We start from the raw sequence: 18,241 nt of genomic DNA, 5'->3' as shown, positions 1-18,241 counted from the left end.
CAGTCATGTGATGCTCGTTCGCATCTCGCTTCTTCTGAATAATGAGTAACTACAGAAAATGGAGTGAATTACTTTCATGTGATATCTGGAGGAAGCGAAACCTGTTTTGCAGAATTGCATGTCGTTATATAATGCTGTTCCCATTATATGTTATACGAGCAGGCCCGTCCCAGTCAGCAAATTTCCTTTGGCGCGGATCTGGATCATATCAACAGCTAAAGTGTGGCCCAGATTAGTTTGTGTTCGCCGGCCCAAAACTGCTCCACATCTTTTTAGCCAGAACTGAGCCTAAACAGTGCCATAACCCAACCCAGAGTGAGCCAAATAATAAAAACAGATGTGGCTGATATATGGACCTTATATGGTATTCTTATATGGCTGAGTTCTGTAAAGGGCTGATGGCCCTTATGTGGCCCACATGTGGCTCATAAACTAAATGCCATTATTTAACCACATTTACACCACACCTATTTTTTTTTTTTTTTTAAATACCCATTACTCAGTAAATCTTAAACACAAAAATGGATTCCCACTCATTTTTAAAATGTTCATTATATAATTTTTAATAACAGAATTACAATACAGAACATAACAGAAGTGTACTATTTTGCAAATGTCAGGTGAGTGAATAAATGTACAAAAATCGATCCTTTTAGTAAGTCTCGCCAGTCTTTCTCACTCACGGTCTGTCAGGAAAAAGAAGAGAAAAAAGAACATTAGTATATCATAATTAGTATCACACATTAGATATTATTTCAAGACAAGCACATAAATGAGTGTCACCCAAGACATGAGTGCCTTTTTAAATGAGGAAATTTTAGCTACTTTAATAACAGGCTATTTTTAGACATAATACTTAATAATATACATAAAATTAATGAAAACATTAGTAGTGTAATTGTACCTCAGTTTTGAAGTATTTTTTTGGTACAGCAGGGGGAGAAAACATACAATTGCTTTTTTTTTTAATAAACAGTGGTTTACTGAACAATTTATGGCTCTGCCTTTGAATAAACTCAATTATAATTACAATTTTATTAAGGATAAAAAATCTATCTTAGCTAATGCTATACAATAGGGAGCCCTATTAGCGCACATTACTAACATATTAAAGGCTATTATAGTTATAAATAGCTATTTATTTTTAGATACAATAACCAACACTAAAAAAACAATATTTTCCAAATAAAAGCCAAATGTTAACCACAAGTTAACATATTCCATGGTGTGCCATAGCCAAGCCACATATGGCTCTCGGTTGTGTACTATCATCTGGACCATACACCTCATCCAAAAGAAAATTCCCTCCAATTCTAAATCCATGGCAAAACATATACGGTTAAAGTTTGGCCCATATGTGCTCAGCCATGCCATACCTAGGCCAAATGTGACAGCTATCAGCCACATTTGGCCCAAACGTTCTTGCTATCTGTGTTTATGTAATATTTATAAATATGTATAAAGCAATAAGCCACGAGAAACGGTGAACTACGAGGGTTTTAGTAGCTACTAGTAAGCAGTGCGTGAAGCGGAGTAATGGGGGTAAAGTCCCTGTACAGCAAGACCTCATGGTTTATTGCGCGTATAAAACAGCAATGCTAAAAAACAAAGTGTTTAATAATGAATAACGTGTGTTTAATAATAATCGGAGTGAACAATTCATCCTCCGAAAAACAGTAGCCTTTAAGAATATGTTTTTCATTAAAACATTATTAAGCCTTGTTTTTATTATTATTATTATTATCTTGCTTCTGCTGGGCAAAAAAGGCAAATTGAATTGCAATTATGTTATTATGATTGTGTGGGTGTGATGGCATGGATATCAGAATCTGGTTTGTGTGCTTACTAATCATTGACAAGCTACCCAAGACTGCTGTAATAATCCAAAGCGTTCAAACACCAAACACTTGTTAAAAAAAAACAAAAAACAATGGCATTATATTATGTGAGCAACTGGCATTTAAAGGGTTACAATCAATCCAAATCCATGAATGCATTATGATTAGTCGGAGTTTTTTCGATCCACTACGAGAGCTGCGCTGCGTGATATGGATAGGTGTCTCGCATTGAGAGCCAAATATCAGACCACATCGTGTAGCCGATGCATTCATTAAGAGTGTTTATGAGTGTGTTGTGGTTACTGGAGATGATCTTGGCTCTGTCCGTGGTGCTGAAGTACATGTGCCGTCATTGGGGCTGTCGGGCCTTCAGCATGTAATTTAACAATCCCCAAATCCGGAATGTGCTTGTAAATACCATGTAATGTTAAAAAGGAGATAAAGCGCTTAATGGGGTTATTTTAATCAGCTGACCAGTATCCCACTAATCCTGATCACAGAATTCTCCCGCTATTCGTGTATGGCATAATCTATGGACAGATGGAATTAGCCATTGCACAATCATGGGGTTTTTATTTATTTTTTTTTTTAACTGTGTAATTTATTGGAGCGAACGGTTATAATTTTCAGCCAACGTGTAAAAGCAAGTCAGTTAGAACACGGGTTTAACAACAACAGCATGTTAATTACTTTATAATTTCAACGTGCGTACATATTTTGTATTACAAATATATTTCACATTGAACAAAAAATACTTTTCAGTCGAATAAATAAAAGAAAGTCATCAGACACCATCAAATATACATCCGAGAAATCCCAGAACTACATTCTACAAATCAGAACTACATATCCCATCAAGCGTTGCGACCCAGCCATCTCATTCAACCAATCAGCGATGAGCCCGTTGACCAATCAGCGTTACGTTTCGCTGTATAAAAGCACGCGTCACATTCTCCTCTTCCTCTTTCAGCCCGCTTTCTCAAGAGGACGGAGGTGAGTTGTACACAATCCTGTAACATCGAAGATTGTTTGTGGCGTTTTAACAGCTAGTTTTCATAACGAGTTTGTTTGGATGTTACGCCACTAGACCGTTTGTGAGTAACAAGCGTTCAGCGCAGGATGAGTGTTTGTGGAGTTTAGTCGTAAGCGGGATGCAGTGTGTAACAGCGTTTGGCCTTCCAGTCTTTAAATATTAAAAATGATTTTTGCAAACATAAGGCTTCTGAATGCACTCTTGGTTTTGTGAGCGAGTGCAACGTTGCTTGCAGAGTAGTGTCCAAAAGCGACGCTATTTCAGGCCTTTTTTTTTTTTGTTCGTTTTGTTTTCATTGATTGTTCAATGGGTCTAGATTGCTTTTGTGTGTATAATGTGGAAGTAGGCTAAATGTACCAAAATGCCACGTCTGTAGCCTTGGGTAGATTATGTAGTCAGTTGTGCCTCATTATTTTTTTTATATGCTATTGCGAGATATAACGTTCCATCTGTATTAGGCTTAATTAGGCTATATCTGTAACGTTATTTCTGTTGTGAATCCGTGGATGTCTCCCTGATTTCCTCTTTTTTTTTCCTCTGCTTTCCAGGTGTTTGTCGGAGTGAATATCGGATCACCACGTGGCTCCACCGCGATCACTAGTGCTGAGGTATTGATTCAACTTTAACCATGCAACGTTAACGTTACAGTAAACCTGCACATTTTCATGGGCGCTAATGAACATTTGGCCCATGCCCATTTAAAAAAAACCAAACTAAAATCCAATTAAATTTGTGAATGTGAAGTTAATGGTAAGAGTGAAGTCGTGGCCCTGATCGAAGTCGTTCCCGTTCCTCTATAACGGGTCCGGTCAAACAGGAGCCAAAAGCAACCCTTTTACTGACGGTCGCTGTATGGTTCACCTGTAGCTGTCCCAGCAACATTAAGGAAAAGGACAACCGAAACTTGTCTTCATGGAGGTCAGTCTTTAAGTAGCCCTGCCTAATGTTAGCGGTTTCACTTCCTTGCAGGTCGGATGATGCAAAATGAGTTGATTTTATAAAGACGTCCCATCATCAAAATACTGCTTGAGATGTCCGAGTGAGCCTTCTCTAAGAGGTTGGTATCGGTTTTAGGATTTTCGTTTCAATACTGGCTGTGATGACAAACTTGCCCTCTCTGAGAGAGCAGCTCTATTATGAGACTCAAGTAAACGCTCCTGAGCCAAGTTTAACTATCTATGGTGTTCCATTGGTATCTCTTTGGCTTTAATGGTGTTCTTGCCTCCGGTCCAGCATCTGTAGTGTGGTTTTCACAGTTCCTGAGACTGTGCTGTCGGTGTGCTCCAGGTTCTCCGACAGCGTGCTGAATCAACAGGCGGACTTGCAGGTACGTTGCTGTCCGCTTCTAATGAAGTGATTCCTGATCAAGGATGATGAGATTTTATTGGTGACTGCTGGATGAAACTTGCGGATATGGGACTGAGATCAGAGCTTGTCAATTAGTTGTCTGTGCTGTCTGTTATGACTTGTGGTAACTTTATTCATTTATTTTTAGGTCTTCAGCAGCTCCTGACCAGCAAGTGGAAGTTGTAAAATGAGTGATGCAAGTCAAACCTAATATTAAAGTGTGGATTGGTCTTTCATATCCTGTTCATGGTCATTTGTTTGTTGGATCAGCTCTGTAAAATAAAGACTTGTTAGTTGCATGCTACCAGAATTTGGATTGTTGCTTTTTAATGTCTCTTTAAATTCTTACCTGTTCTGTAAAAGTGATTCAGTGTTTGAAAAAATCTGATATACTGTTTCTGCTTGAGGCAATGCTGGGCTTAAGGCAGAATTTGTACTAAATGAATAGGGTACAAAGTATCAATGACTACTTACATTTTGCAAAAACTGAGTATTACAAATGCGAAATACTTGATTACAGTATCAAGTGTAAAAATTCAGAACACGCATGTTAAAATATTTAACCGAACAGATGACTGCTAGTTGTTCCATAACCGCTGGTCAGAGCAAGTTTATACATAATTTCCACAAGTTCGTGTACAATGGAAAATGAGTAAAATACAAATGGAGCTGCCAGTCTTCATGTCAAATATTGTTCCCTTGAAAATGGACAATATAAAACTACATTTCAGTAGCACATCCTTTTCAGAAAGCAGGCCCTGAAAAAAAACAGCAACAAGTATAAACAGACTTCTGGAAGTCATGCTGTATATGAACAAACCCGTACCAATTCATTCCTGAGCGTAGTTTGAAGCCTGCGATCTCAGAGTGTGGAGAACTGCTGCCGCTCCGGTCACTATGTTTCTGTCAACAGAAAACCGCTTATTTGGTATAATGCAAAACTCCTCAAACAAGGTTCTGACGGCAGTCACCATAATGCAAATGATAAAAGACATTTTGTCAGAGGTCTGTGTTCATGAAAGAGCAGCCAGTTTTTATTATGAGAAATCTCTGGATGACACTGGGTGAGAGGAATCTGGCCGCTCGGAGAACATCAGTCCATACCGTGGTGAGAGCCAACAGCCTTCCTGAAGATGACCTGGAAGCCTCCCAGCTGCAGCCAGCAGCAGGCCCAAGTACGGCGGAGACGGTTTTATGGGTCTGGATGTGAATTCTGGGTGATACTGGACACCAACAAAATACAGGTGATCTGCAACAACAACAAACTGATTGTCAAACTAATCGAGTAGACAAGAAAGGCATGGTCTTGATTTCTTGTCAAATGACCACAGAAATCAATTATATCAATAATCAACAATGAACCAACTGTTTACTATTGTCTTTTAGAGCTGCTTTACAGCAGAGCTGAATTTTGTCTGCATCACTGAGACATTTTCCTGTTTATCACAGTAAAGGCCTTTCCACACTGAGCGCGATGTGAAAAAGTGAGGCGAATCGCAGACAAACGGTGTTTTCACGCCAAACGATTGTTTGCCTTCTGCTAATTCACGCCTGCACGCTAGGTGGCGCCGACCAACAATGCGTTTTTCCTCAGATATGTATCTCGTAAATGGATTTAACATCATTCAATATACAGCATTAAATTAAGATGAACAAGGTTCTACACCAGAAACAAACTATAATGCTTACAAGAATAGGCTACATCCTAAAATATAATTAGAAGTACAATTAGCATCAAGCTACACTTGTATGTATGAAATTAACGTATTTGCTTACCCACTTTAAACCATCATCGAGTGCTTGTAATAACTTCCGATTGTGATCAATAGTTGATTTTGATTAATAAGCAGACACATGCGCACTTTGTATGTTTAATAATGCTACACTGTTAATATTGGTCATAGACATCCTGTATTGCTATAAAAATACCATTAGCTGCATACAAAACACATACAGAAAATATCGTCATAATCATGTCTATTTGCTTTCATATTTCATGTGTAGAAAAAGAGTGAACGCGCTCTGACTCATAACACTCGCACACGTGGAAGAAAAGATCACATGATTCAGTGGACAATTAACAGAAATGTTATTCTGGATAAAGAACATGTGAGAATAAATCTGTTCTCAAATACCAACGATAACAAGAACTCAGCTTCCACTCTCTTCTCTTATCCGACATACTCTTCTTTGGTGTTTGTTTACACTGGTTTTCGAAACAGCGCCACCACTCTTACCTTTTGTGCAACAGCAGCTGCTCCGGTCACGTGATCCTAGCTCGAATCTTATTGGACGGGCCGTGTTTTCGCTTTGCGAAACTGAAAAGATTCGTCGGACTGGTTCGAAAAAAAAAAAAGTGCATTTTCGGTGCGCGAATGTTCGCAGTCTATGTGGAAGCATCCATAGAAATCTATTGTTTTATTCCAGCGCGTCATCGCGTCCGATATTCGTTTCGCTTTTTCGCGCTCAGTGTGGAAAGGCCTTAAAGCTGATTTGACAATCTGTATTGTATAAAACGCTACAGAAATAAAGATGACTTGACAGTTCTCTTAAAACCGGCCTTGGTTTACGGTATCCTTGTGCACAAAATGACTAGGGGTTAAAATATTCACTATAACAATGTTAATAAGCGATTACACTATTCTCACATCAGCACATATAAATGTTGAAGGATGAAAATATGCTTTCAAAATAGTGTGCATTTCAATTGATCTTGTGTGAGTTTCCTCTGACGTACGTACCGTCCAGCTCGATGACCTCCATTCTCTCACCCTCCACGTCCTGACCCACAAAATGAAAGCCCTTCTCCTCAAAATGCTGCTTCAGCTCTGGGTTCACCTGTGCAAACAGAAGAAATATTAATAATAACAAATACTTTGTACCAGATGTGTTTACATCAGCTAATTTTAATCAGTTTAATCCAATTTTCAAATTCTGCAATCCAGTTCATATATGGGCTTACACATGTAATACATGTATTCCAGACAGAACTTCAGTGAGCATAATTGACATTTTCACCTCGATGTCTAAAAAAAATGTTTTTAGCGAACATTTAGTACATATTCAAGGGCCGTCTCCTCCACTGACCAGTTCATAAGACGCAAATACAAACAGAAAAAACAGGCGCTCATTCATATTACAAAAAATGTATGCTAACATACACCTCACAGCACTGTGCCTATGTGCATGGTATTTAGCAATTCGACTGATGAATAGTCTGATTCAAGCATTTCATTTGATTTGTTTACACATAAGCCTTTCACCCCGATTCGGCCTCCAACTACAACTGAATTATTTGGGTGCTTATATGAAAGCACAGCTGTTCACAGAGAAATGTGTTCAACTATAGCAAGCAAAATGCCTCACAGAAACTGAGAAACGACATTAACCCATCAGACGATTGACTGAAACTGCCATTTTGAACTCATTCTAAGAAATGAATGGATTTACCAAATATAACAACATATTTGAAGGGGACGACATAAAAAGATCAATCTTTTCATTTTCAAGAGAAGGAAGAACTGTGAAATTATCAAAAGAAGTCTGATAATGACACGCACTTCAGAAAAATGGTCAAATATAAGTCAATTAAAATATACATTATAAAACGGAGAGTTCCGGTCCTTGATGCTGATTGGCTGAGCCGCGTTCGAATCTGTTGTAAATTACTCTACAAAGTAACATACACCTTTGTTTACTTCTGTGTGTTGCTCAGCAACCACTTTGTTAGAACCACAACTGATTCTGAGGAACTACATTGTTTGGTGGAAGAATACTGTTTTTATTATCATTACACTTTATTTGCTGTTTTATTCTGTGAAACCTTACTATGTATATGGAATAACCGTTTTATAAAAGCAATAAGCCCCGTGAAGCCATGGTTTAGAGTGAATTTGTAACAGCTAACAACGCCCCTTAGCTGTTATAAATTCACTGTAAACCACGGCTTCTTGGTGCTTATTGCTTTATTTCAAGATGATTAATTTATACAACCACCAAAATCATGACAAATTCAGCATATTCAATAAATCCCACAGTCCATTTTTTTACTATCACATTTTACACACTGTCATATAAATTCATCTATAAAAAAAAGCAGAGGTGATGTACCTCAAAGCGATGTCTGTGTCTTTCCTCAACATAATCTACATCTCCATAAAGTTTTCCTGAGAGAGAGAGAGAATATGTTTAAATAAGTTCTCTGTTGTATTACTGGTATAGTGTTTCAGTTCGTGAAGTGCACTTACTAAGTATGCTGTTTTTGGTTTTGAAAATGGTTCTCCGTTTCCCCAGCCGCATAGTTCCTCCCATCTGCCCTGGATTGTGCTCTGGCATGTCAATCACCTGTGAGACGACCAATCAAACACAGGCGGATCATTACATCTGCTCCATTTGCTTCTGATGCAAAACAGACCAGAAATCCACATTTAAACTAAATCCGATACTCACCACAGGATATTTAGTTTCCGGGTCAAATTCTGTGGAGTTGGCATCTAGGAAAAACAAGAGTCACACTTTGTTCAATACTGCTTGTTAAACATTCGGTACATTTTTTATTTTTTTTTGTCTTTTTATTTTTTTTATGGGCGTAGGAAAAACGTACCTTTCCAATCCAACATGTTCCTAGCAAATTCACACACAGCGAGCTGCATCCCCAAACACACACCTGAAAGATGAACGTCACAGATGGGTTACATTCACCGCTGCTGCAGAACATTCAGTTTTAATGCATTTCAATGAGGTACTACCGAGGAAAGGCTTCTTCTGTTTCCTGGCCCAGCTGATGGCTTGAATCTTGCCCTCCGTCCCTCGTACTCCAAAACCTCCAGGTACTAAAATACCACTGACGACACGAGAGACCGCAGCAGTAATATTAGCAAAACTACATCAGGACAGCGGGCGAAAACTGAACACTGATTGTGTCTGAATTCTCCTCAATGAAAGAACACCATTAAGGCATTTTACTAAGCAGAATAGATTTGAAATGCATGAAATCAGCCATGTATATTTTAGGTGTAATTACTCACTCTGCACTGCAGAGTTTCTGCCAGGCCTCGTGGTACTTCACAGGTTCTTCCTGTAACGTACCGGCCTCCAAATCTGCAGAGTCAACGTACTACAGAAAATGAAGAAATAATTAGAGATAAAGATTCACTGACACATCGATAAAATTCTTTTAAACTAATTTAATCGCCCATTTTTTCTGAAATTAATCATAATTAATCCCAACTAACATACTTTTATACTGCAATAATTTCACATTCAATCTTCAAATTAATGTAGAAACAACAGAGACAGTATATTTTTAATATTTGCTTAATGGCATCTTTTTTTTATGACTGCTGGCAAGTTGTCCGCGGTGCGAAAGCGCCTATTGGTATCAGTGATACTCGCCTTCAGTGTCGTTCCTAGCGACGTCTTTATTTGCGGCATTTACAAACATCAACAACCGGTGAATGGACAACATGTGCGGAGCTGTTTATGTTGTGTGTCGTGGGATTCATGATAATGGAGATGGAATTTAAATGCACAATTTACGCGATTAAAGGAGCACGAACATCTGACTAAATCTACTATGACAACTTGCAGTGTTATCATCGAGGCTGAGAAAAGAACACAACCCTGCAGACAACAGGTAAATGCCGTTATTATCGCTGTTTTCCATGTTCGTGGAGTAAATGTTTACATGGCTTTTTAATGGCTGTTTTACTTACTCTGAAGTAGGAGCTAAATCAGTTCCCCCAAACGGAGTTCCTAGAACTAAATAGATTCCTAGTTCCCGCGGTGCGAACACACCAAAAAGCGGGAACTTTCACCAATAGTTCTAGGAACTATGAAAAGGTTCCTCCTGTGCGAAAGCTCCTGATACTACAGATGTCTCTAGGAAATAGTTATTTTTTTCCCTAAGTTTTAACCACTGACTATACTAACATTACAGTATAATTGAAAGCTATCAATTTGAACATTTATTAGATAAAAAAAAAAAACTTCTAATTTAAGTGAACTTGAAACAATCTTCACATAAACCCATTATAATGAATGTCATATTGACCTGTGCCCTTCAGCATATAGGAAATATACAGAAACTGAATAAAGTTACCAAACACTTAATTCCAAATTAAATATAGGCTAGATGAATCGCTAAAGCTACAAAAAAAGTTAATGATTTCCTCTTTTTTTTCTTTTGTTCTTTGATGAACAGACATCACAGCAGCTGGGTTCTAAGGGTTATTTGGCTGCTATTACTTTAAGAGCTGCCGCTGCTGAACATGCTGATCTGACACATGCTCGTAGTTTCATTCGAGCTTTAATATGAAATGACACAGTCTACAGCATGCGCTGCAGTATTTGTGCATGCAATTGAAGATAACGCGCTACGAGCACACTATACCAGCTTGACAGGACAGGAAAATTTGTTATTACTGACATATGACCTGACAACATCTCATCTGACCGCAGTTCACTGATGTTCTACTGAAGCTCCTCATCACCTGTACCTTTTCTGCACTCGTTTGACTGGCGTCTGTGCTGAGGCGAAGTAGTGCGCGTCTGAAAAGTCTCCAGTTTGATGTCGTAAAGACATTCTGTGTCTAAATAAACGCAATTCTTGTCAAGAAAAGAGACGGGAGCAGCAGCTGTGAGTGGGTGGCCAACACTAGCCCTGCCCCCGAGTTAACTGCATTAAATATTTTTAATGCTGTTAAACTGGAAAAATTAATTGCACGCATTAACGCGCTAATTTTGACAGCACTAATACAAATGCATATAGGTGGTTTGCAATCACGTGATTCTGATGACGCGCGAAATGCAAAAAGCTCCTTGTGGTTTCTCGGTTTGGCCAATTTGAGCATCCATAAACAATGCAAAACACAGTTTCTGCTAGTGATTCCTACGGAGAAAAATCACTTCCTGCCCTCCAGCTGCATTTCGCACGTCATCAGTGACGTCATGTGCAAACAACCTATCGAGAATTTAAAGATGAAGTATTCTTTAGAGGTAGAATTAGTTACATCTGCTAAATCAATCTCATCTGGCCGTGTTCAAGGTTTCACTCACCTTAACCTCTAATTTGTGGCTGATGGCGAGAGCGGAGTGTTCCAGGGCTTTGATCACGGAGGCATACGAGTCTGAAAACTTGGTGTATTTCCCTACCAGAGCAATGCTCCAACAGCCTGTCTGACCTACCGTACAAACACAGTGCAGATAACATTAAAAAAGAGCCTTTTGTATCCTTATCACAATATGAAACAAATCCCAAAAAACCTGGATTATCTTGTGCTACATGATCTATGATAGCGGAGTATTAATGTATGAACTGATGCTGAATCGGTTTTTATGTTTTGAGTTTGTACTAGCCTGTCTGACATCTCTTTCCACTTCGCCAGCATTTTCCTGGGTCTGGTTTCAATGGGCAGGTTCAGTCTGCGACAGAAATATCCCACAACGCCCTGGTCTTCTAAGAGCAGTGGCACTCTGTAGATGGACGACACATGTACGCAGATCACCTGTAGAGAAGACAGACTTTTCATTTAATAACTGTGCATACACAATGCACATTTCATGCTAAAAGATAAAGACTGCATCAGTATCATGCATCCAATATCAGTGAATGCGACCCACTGTCCTTCAGACACATTTTGGCCCAGTTTCATCTGCTTCCAAAATGTTCTTGATAATTATGCTACAGTGAATGTTCAACTGTTATGAGACAAATTGTTCATATTAACTCAACAGTTATGTTAGTCCTGTTGGCTCTTTGGTGGTTTTTAGTCCTGCGGGATCCAGACTAACCTGTTCAGGTTCCACATGACAGAACATGGATATCTTCTCTTTCACCTAGTTATCAAGTGGAGTGGAGCAACGACACATTATCTGCAAGAACAAAACAACACTTAAAACTCTGTGTGACATTATCAATGTTGTGGACATGATCCACTAACATTTTGAACCTCAATACAGATGAATATGGCTTGGTTTGATTAGTTTTTATGACAATATTTTGAGATTTAAATAGGCTAAACTAGGGCTGCACGATTAATCGAAATTAAATCGCAAAGGCGATAAATCGCGATTAGGCAGAAGCTGCGATTGTCATGTGTATCTTCACAGTGAATTTCTGTGATCAGTAGTAAATCTCCATCGGAAGGCCAGAGGGCGCTGCTTGATAAAGTCCAGAGTCTGTGGTTCTGGTGTTTGAGATGGTCAGAGATCCAATCTGATGATCCAGCTTCAGTCTGTCTCTGAATCTGCCATCAGGACCATCAGATGTGGAAAAGATTCCAGCCTATTTATTGATTTGAGCTACACGAGTCTCTGGATGTCCAAATGTCCACATTATCTCATCATGTGTCTGTATTTCAGTTAGGGCTGTTATTAATCGAAATTAAATCGCAAAGGCGATAAATCGCGATTAGGCAGAAGCTGCGATTGTCATGTGTATCTTCACAGTGAATTTCTGTGATCAGTAGTAAATCTCCATCGGAAGGCCAGAGGGCGCTCTCGTGCAGAAACTCCAAATACGCCCCGCAGAAGAAACCCAGAAAATGCCTATAGGGGTTGCTAAATAAACAGATGATTTAACTGCTTACATTGATTCAACGTGACTAATAAACACACAACTATGACAATATATGGTTTATCTGAGTTCGTCTTATAATTTTTATTATAATTAAGTACTGTATATAATAATGCAATGCTAATCGAGTCTTTATCACTGCTTGGAATACTATGAAATATGTTGCGTGCTTTATTCTGTGTAAGAAGCCACATCATCTCAGAAGGATTTATTTCAAACACCCGACTGATGTTATGAAGTGAGTTTGGAGTAAAAACATGTTATTAAATGTGGTATTTTCACATACTTTCAGATGGTGCAGCATTTACTACACAGAGCCGTAGTTCACTGACAAGATATGCAAACAGCTTTCATAATCACAGACAATTTCTTCATTGCGCGATTATATCGTCTGCGATTATGAAGGCGATTTTGTGTAGCTTGTCAGAGAACTACGGCTCAGTGTAGTAAATGCTGCTCCATCTGAAAGCACATGATGGAGATTTACTACTAATCACAGAATCGGCTTTACTGACAAGATGCGCATGACAATCACATTCGATTAATCGTGCAGCCCTAGGCTAAACATCTGTAACTTTCACATGCACAAAACTAACAGTCCTTACGGCAAAAAAAAAAAAAAAACTATTAAAAAAAACGTGGTAATTGTTACAAAAATGTTCCTTTGATAGCTGTAGATGTGCTACTTTTAAAGGGAACATTAATAAAAACATTTAAAGCTGCAGTATGTCATTTATTGACAGCTAGTGGTTGAAAGGGATACTGCAGTCCAAATTCAAAATATTGGAAGTTGTTTCTCCCACCCTGTTCACACAGGTTGCAAGATTGTGGATTTGGAATGGATTTATTTTTATTTTATTTATTTTAGTTTTAATGGGGTCATGATACAGAAGAGGTCTTTGTATGCTTAATACAAACAGCTCGTTTTGGATATGAGGTGCAAGATGACATCAATTACGCTGAATGAGAGCGTCACGACGAGTCAAAAACAAATCGAAATTACAATCACTACTGCTATCTTGTCTACACTAGATACAGTACACAGATGCGCGTGCACTTTCTGACACCGTCCACGCGATCGAGTCTATTGTCAATCGGACAAATGGAGAGAAAGAACGTCCGCTTTGACGCGTTTGGTTTAAACAGCTCTCGTTCACGGCTTTGTACAGATATCAGAAGGATCCCAGTGTCAGGAACAAGTGGATAGTTTAATTTTAATGGCATCCCTGACCGTGTCAGATGATTGATCGTAGTATTTTTAGTAAACGAGGCCCAGTGTCATGGAGCATTCACAAAGAAACATTTGTTGACTGACTGCAGCTGCATCACAAACTGTAAGTAAATAATTTCATAATGCTTTGTCTGGAAATTATGGTTTTATTTTGATTATGTTGTCAAAACATGCAATACGTAGCAAGGGACATTGATACTGTTTCTATGCAATGACGTTAGCCAATCATAACAGTGGCCGGTTATTGAGAAGCCTTAAAGGACCCGCCCGTTAAAAACAGGCCGTTTTAGACAGAGGGTCAGAATGAGGGTTTTTTTTTTTAGCGCAAAAAACTTTTAACATTATAAGTAAACCTCAAGAAACATATTAAAATAAAAAAATCCATGTCATGACCCCTTTAAAATTCCTCTAGTCATAGAGTTTTGTTAGATGGATGCCGAGGCTTTTTAGGTCGGGCAGAATCTGCAGTCTCTGACCCAGTTTGTTTGCTGGCTTCAATGACTGCAATACTCTGTGTTTTCCGTCAACTGGCAACCCGGGGTGTTAAAATCCTATTAGGTAAACTGGCAGTGGGCGGAGTCACACAGAAACAGACATTCTGTCACAAAATTCAAAGTAGAATAACCAGCTTTGGTATTGTTTTTTGGAGAAACAAGTATGTGAACTTGCATGTTTCCTAAATATCTGCAAATATTATGCTTTAGCACAGTCAAAAAAATTACATACAACACCTTTAACTTCTCTTACAGGGTTTTAGTGAGCTGACAGTTAATGAAACACATAAAAAAGCCCTTTCTGAGAAGTCATTCACTGAAATTCATCCACTGTGGAATAAAAAAAAAACAAAAAAAAAAACAGAAATTGCATGCAGAAATGCTCTATGCAGCTTGACTCACCAGGTCAGGTGACAGTCCCAGTCCTCTGAGCTCCCTCACACTGTTCTGCGTAGGTTTGGTCTTCTGCTCTCCTGTAGCGCTGGGCTGGACATCACGGACAAGACAGTATGTCACTCACATTACCACAGCATTTGTATGATACGCTCTATGACATCTGGTCTCATGCACTGCTCTGTGTGTGGAAATGTGAACATGACTCCTGACCTGTGGTACCAGACTGACGTGAATATTGCAGAAATTCTCTCTCTTCACTTTAAACTGGAACTGTCTGAAGGCCTCGATGAAAGGCATGCTCTCTATATCTCCGACCGTACCGCCCAACTGCAAAAACACATCAAAGCCTCAATCATCAGAAACCTGTTAAAACATGTATTTTATCAAGCATCCAGGGCTGTGTTTCCCAAAAGCATTGTAAGCCTAAGTAGATCTAACAATAGGGATGGGCGATACGGGCTTAAAAACATATCACGGTAATTTCTAGTATTTATTGTGATAACGATATCAATGACGATGACACAGGGAATCCTATTTCTTTAGAGAAATGTATTATCTTTCCTATTTTTACCCAAAATAGGGTGTTGTCAGCATTACTGAGTACACACGTAATGTAATGACTGTTTAATTCATACTGGAAGCCGGAGGGCGCCCTTGCGCAGAAACTCCACATATGCATCGCAGAAGTAATACTAAGGTAAAAAGTAAAGCTTAAGTTTTAATTGAGGAAACTTGAAGAAAATAAAACATACGATTGCGACAATATATGGTTTATCGGTGTTCAAGCAATCTTGGGTATTTTTATAAGGATAAAGTATATTTATAATGCAATGCTAATCGACATAGCCTTTATCACTGTATATAATACTATAAAATAGTATGATTTCTGCCTCGTTCGGTGATATGAAACCACGTCTGATCACAAAACGTTATTTCAAACACTCGACCATGTTATGAAGTTAATTTGGAGAAAAAGCAGGTCAATAAATGATATATTTGTTGGACAACAGGCTCATACACATGTAAAACTGTATCGCACACGTGCTACTGTAGTAGGGCTGCACGATAAATCGCATGTGATATTCATGCGTATCTTGTCAGTAAAGCCGGTTCTGTAATCAGTAGTAAATCTCCAGCACGTGCTTTCAGATGGAGCAGCAATTACTACACAGAGCCGTAGTTCACTGACAAGCATAAAAAAAATAAAAAAAATCGCAGACGATATCATCTATATTATACATAAATATTATGAAATCGCGCTGCGATAATAAAGTTGTTTGCGTAGCTTCTCAGTGAATTACGGCTCTGTGTAGTAAATGCTCCAAACTCACTTCATAACGTCAGTCGAGTGTTTGAAATAAATCCTTCTGTGAGATGATGTGGCTTCTTACACAGAATAAGACACGCAACATATTTCATAGTATTTAAGCAGTGATAGAGGCATTGCATTATTATATACTTTATTATAATGAAAATAATAATTATAATAAGAACTCAGATAAACCATATATTGTCGTAGTCGTGTGTTTATTAGTCGCGTTGAATCAATGAAAGCAGTTAAATCTTCTGTTTATTCAGCAACCGCTATAGGGACTTCCTGGGTTTCTTCTGCGGGGCGTATTTGGAGTTTTAGCGTGAGAGCGCCCTCTGGCCTTCGGATGGAGATTTACTGCTGATCACAGAACCGTGCTTCACTGACAAGATGCACGCATGAATATCGCAGCTTTTGCATAATATCGATTGAGAAATCATTGATTTAGCATGATTTATCGTGCAGCCCTATACTGTAGTACATTTATTCAAGGCTTAGACGATTCAGTGTTTCCCACAGACTTGCAGTCTATTTGTGGCGGCATATATATGCAAATTCATTCTCTGCCAGCAGGAGGCGCTTGTAGAGCGGGAGAGATAGAGGTTTCCCCGGTAACAGCTGTACACAAAGCAGCGCTCTGCTCACAAACCCTGCTTTATCAGATATCACATGCACGATGAAATGAAAATGACATTCAAAATTTTCTGACGAAAGTCGGATTCCTTTAGAAATATAGTGATATAAAAATATATTTTTACAGGTATATCACAAACGATAAGATATTGCCCATACCTATCTACCAATGGTCTCTAGGATCAACTTATGATGCTTTAGAGAACCGCAGCACAGCTCTTCTTCTTACCTCAATGACGCAAACCTGGGGCTCAACATCGTCATCATCTACAGGAACTCTAGCTTGACGTATCACCCACTCCTGAATAGCATCGGTTATGTGTGGCACCACTGGAACAAATGAACATACTGTGAACCATGTGGAGAACATAGACGTGCCAGCTTCTCTTTCCAACAGTTTGTGAAACCGCACTTACAGTGAACATCTATGGGGCAGGCAGGCATGGACAGGAACTTTAACACTAACGGTGTGTTCACACTTGGCAGGTTTGGTTCGGTTAAAACTCTGGTGCAGTTGCTTTGTTAGTGTGATTCATCTGAAAATACATGAATGCTGCCATCCGAACCAAGACCCATCTTTACAGGGTGCTTCGGTCCACCTTTAATCAAACAAATCTCCTTGCAGCAGATTTTGGTTTGTGTGTGCAACAGAGGACTTCCTGGTGCTGTTTTAAGTTCTTCACGGTTTATAAATACAAGTAGCCCAGCATACAGCATTGTTAGTTCTTGTAAGTAAGTTCTGTGCAAAATATACACGCAGTCCAATCAGGTTGTGAGCTTGTCCTTTTGTTCTGTATTTTTTATCTTCAGTGTTTAAAATGACAGTATGAACGCCAAGCAAACCAGGACTAAATGTATCGTTTTCTTTTTTGGTACAGACCAAAAGAACCAATTTCAAGTGTGAACTCATCCTAAAATAGGCCGTTTAGAAAGTAAGACTGTTATAAACACATTAAAGGTGGAGTAAGTGATTTTTCAAAAACGCTTTAGAAAACTGATTCGGGCCGAATAGCAAAACAAACTTGTAGCCAATCAGCAGTAAGGGGCGTGTCTACTCATGATGTGGAGGAGAGAGAGTTTAGTGCACAGGACGGACATTAGCCAAGTCGAGCGACAGAAAGATAGAGATGGTGGATAAAAAACAAAAGAGGAAAACATCTGCGGAACAAAAGAAGGCTTAAGGCAAGAAGTAGGACCCGTGTAAATATCGGATCAGCTTTCCAGCGCTGGAGAGAACTCAAGGAGTGGAAGGCCTGCAATCAGACGCCGAGGTTGCTTTGTTTCTTCTCGATAGCTGAGTAACACCGTGTCTGCGCCGCAACAGCTAAAGTCTGTCTAGTACACTGGACGCGACAAAGCGACCGTTGAAAATCATTTGAAAT

At 39.0% G+C, this 18,241-nt stretch overlaps 1 long non-coding RNA gene and 1 pseudogene across 1 annotated transcript; one reads left to right on the top strand and one right to left on the bottom strand.

The window, feature by feature from the left end:
- The first annotated feature begins 2,740 nt into the window (after positions 1–2,740).
- On the top strand, positions 2,741–4,454 carry LOC107675934 (uncharacterized). Its single transcript, XR_001632660.1, has 5 exons — positions 2,741–2,831; positions 3,420–3,479; positions 3,841–3,928; positions 4,105–4,198; positions 4,367–4,454. It is a non-coding gene; the product is annotated as an uncharacterized LOC107675934 (long non-coding RNA).
- A 397-nt stretch (positions 4,455–4,851) lies between these two features.
- LOC107675935 (CTP synthase 1-like) overlaps positions 4,852–18,241 on the bottom strand; it is a 36,318-nt pseudogene continuing 22,928 nt past the window's right edge.

This window comes from Sinocyclocheilus anshuiensis, unplaced genomic scaffold, assembly GCF_001515605.1.
Source record: "Sinocyclocheilus anshuiensis isolate Anshui unplaced genomic scaffold, SAMN03320099.WGS_v1.1 scaffold2442, whole genome shotgun sequence".
Classification (NCBI taxonomy): Eukaryota; Metazoa; Chordata; class Actinopteri; order Cypriniformes; family Cyprinidae; genus Sinocyclocheilus; species Sinocyclocheilus anshuiensis.
This window is presented reverse-complemented; position numbering and strand designations above follow the sequence as displayed.